The sequence below is a fragment of the Apteryx rowi genome, unplaced genomic scaffold (genome assembly GCF_003343035.1).
Source record: "Apteryx rowi isolate R43461 unplaced genomic scaffold, aptRow1 scaffold_67, whole genome shotgun sequence".
Lineage (NCBI taxonomy): Eukaryota > Metazoa > Chordata > Aves > Apterygiformes > Apterygidae > Apteryx > Apteryx rowi.
Genome location: NW_020450949.1, coordinates 1,026,417 through 1,029,258, shown reverse-complemented (window position 1 = coordinate 1,029,258; position 2,842 = coordinate 1,026,417). Strand labels below are relative to the sequence as shown.

The window sequence follows — 2,842 nt, the reverse complement described above, 5'->3', positions numbered from 1 at the left end:
GGGAATCTCGTCTCTCCTTCCCGCTCCCCTCCCGGCAACGCTCCCGCTCTTCGACAGCAGCCTTTCTGCTTTTAATTCAGCTTCTTGACTCTCACGGCACGTTTATAATAGAAACACCGAGCACACAGATGCGTTTTCTGCTGCCAAAAGCAGCCACAGCACCGCGGCGGTGCCGGGACGGTGTCCCCCGCCGGCGCTCGCCCCTCCTTGGCGTCCCCGCCAATCGTCCCCAGATCAACAACCCCTCTTCGCCTTTGGAGACGACGGCGGTGCTCGGTGCAAGGGGAAGGAGCCGGGTCCCCCCCCCAACGGCATTCCCCGTCCGTCCGTCCGTCCGCCCGCTCCCTCCGCGGCCACCCGAATTCACCCTGCCGATAACAGGGGGCGCAGGCTGCGGCGGGCCGCCGCTTCGGGAACCAGCCGCTCGTCTGAAAGCCGATATCCAATTACCACCAGCAACCGCTTCTTCGCCAGGAAGCCCAGCGGCTCCTGGAGCAAACTCCTACAGCTTTGCGGAAACGGTAGCTCCAATAAGGGACGACGTATTTCAGATCCTGCTAAACGGGACCCCGCGGGGGGTCCTCAGCCCCTCTGGCCGGGAGCCGCCCGGGTGCCGCGCGGGAGCCCGCGGGAGGAGGGAAGGCCAGCAGCGCCCCGGCTGGCGCCAAGATAATCTCTCGTGACCGCGACCGGAGGCTTCCCGGCCTTTTCTCCTCTTTCTTTGGGGCGTTTTTAGGTCTCCCCTGCCATCCGGGCGGGAAGGGCCAAAACCTCGTCCCGGGGACGGGCTGCGGTCGGAAGCTGCCGTGCCTCGGTGCGAACGGGGGGACGGGGTCGGGCTGCGGTTCATCCCAGCGCTCTCGCCGAAAGCGGGGGCTCCGTCCCAGCGCGTCTCTGCTCCATGGGCCCTAGGGGACCCCCGCAACGGGATCGACGGAAAAGCGGCTTTGCGCCTCGTGGCAACGACGCCCTCGCAGCGCTGGCAGCAAAGGCTGCAAAGCCGGAGGGCATTTAGCTCCCTTGTGCGAAATTACTGCTAAATCACTAAGAGAGGAGGTGCAGGCTTCTTTGAACCTGAAAGATTAGCAATTACTGAACCAGAACCCGCAGCTGGAGATGCTTTATGCAACCTAATTAAAGCTGGCTCAGGAAAAAAAGTCACTGCAACCGCACATAATGCACATATATACACACATATAATGTTTGGCACCACGCGCATCCGCGGGCGCGGAGCAGCGCTGAGAGCGGTGGGAACGGTGCCCTGCGGTGCCGAACCCTTCCCAGCCGCAGCAAGCCCAGGTGCCGCCTCCAGATCGGCGCGCCGGAGCACGGCCGTGGCACGTGCGCAGCCGGCGCCGCTCCCAGCGACCGCGGCGCATCGCTGCGCTCGCAGAAGAGCCCCGAGGAGACAACATCTGCTGCACCTTGGTTTACGGTTCAGATGCATCGAAAATACCTTTTTATATTAATTGCTCTGCGAATTGATTGAGGCTGCTCGGTGAGAACACGGAGCCCGGCCGAGGCTTTCGGAGAGGGAAGAGGCAGCCAAATCCGAGGCCGGCTGAGCCCTGGGAGTGGGCTGCCCCGCGCCTCGGGACACGGACATCTCAGGCTCCCCGAGTGCTTCCCGTCTGAGATGAAGACGTGGAGCTGGGGACCGATTTCTTGTGCATCTGCCAAAGACAAAACAAGTAAATTCATCTCAGGTGAATTAAAGCATTTCATTTAGATTTTTGACCTTTTAAAGAAAATGAATAATACATTTCAAAATAACAACTCATTTCAGACTTGAAAACCAAAAACGCCCCTCTGAAAATGCCAGAACAACATTTTTACCATCGCTTTTTTTGCCTCCTTGCGTGGGAAGGGGGTTCAGCGAGGCCTCCGTGCCCGCGAGGCCCCGGACACGTCCCACCGCCGCCGCGCTGCCCTGGCTGCGCAGGGCCCGTCCCGCAGCGCCGCGCAGAGCGGGTGCCGCCTGCAGGCGGTTTTGGGGCAGACGCGAGCGGTGCCGGGGGCAGAGGGCACAGCGAGGCTCTGCCCGGACCGGCGCGGCTGTGCTGAGCACCAGCACTGCAGCCGCTGATCAGCGACTGGAGAAGCTAATTGGCTTCGATAGCAGCTGGAGGGGCAAACGCGATTTCTGCTTCTCCAAACCACAATCTAGTCGCAACCTATAAAGAGAAACGTACGTGCTCGGACGAGAGCGGGACTGCTCCTCTGCCTCTCGCCTTCCCCAAAGCGATCTGCACGCGGCAGCACGGCTAAATCACGGCAGACGGACGTGACGGGACACCCATTAGAGGAACGTGCCATGCCCTTCATTCCCGTCGCTGACTGCGGGAGTTAGTTTAAGGGACAGTTTCCTTTCAGGAACAGCACGTTTCTGGATTATTAAAAGCAGCGGCTGGGCTGGCCGGCGCGCGCAGAGGAGGCTTCGCTGGGCTGCCCCGGCCGCCGAAGCCCGGGGCCCTCGCGGGGCTGTTTAGCGACCCCCCGTCCCCGTCCCTGCACGTCCCGCCGGGGACGCCTGGCCCCTCGCCTCGCTGTCAGTCTGCGGTGCAAAACCTCATTAGCAGCCCGGGAAACGTTTGCTTAACGTTACAATGCCGTTTTCAAACAAGTCTATCATCTCGCAGGTTGGCACAGCGTCTAAAGATTCATTTAACTAATGCGGCTCCTCAGCAACGTCTTGCTGGCGTCCTGGCACGCTCCCAGCAAATATTATGGTGATCTTTTGTTTAATTAGGGGTTTCTCGAGCAGGCTCAATTTCATCCTCCTGACAGGAGAAATAATAACACATTTGGAGGAGTGTGAGCTAGCCGAGCACCATCCCAGCGT

The 2,842-nt window shown here is 60.5% G+C and overlaps 1 protein-coding gene across 1 annotated transcript in view; it reads right to left on the bottom strand.

The window, feature by feature from the left end:
• Positions 1-369: 369 nt before the first annotated feature.
• NPHP4 (nephrocystin 4) overlaps positions 370-2,842 on the bottom strand; it is a 67,147-nt gene continuing 64,674 nt past the window's right edge. The window contains exon 34 of the mRNA XM_026085617.1: positions 370-1,673. The gene's annotated coding sequence lies outside the window, so the exon portion shown is untranslated. The remainder of the gene's footprint in view (positions 1,674-2,842) is intronic.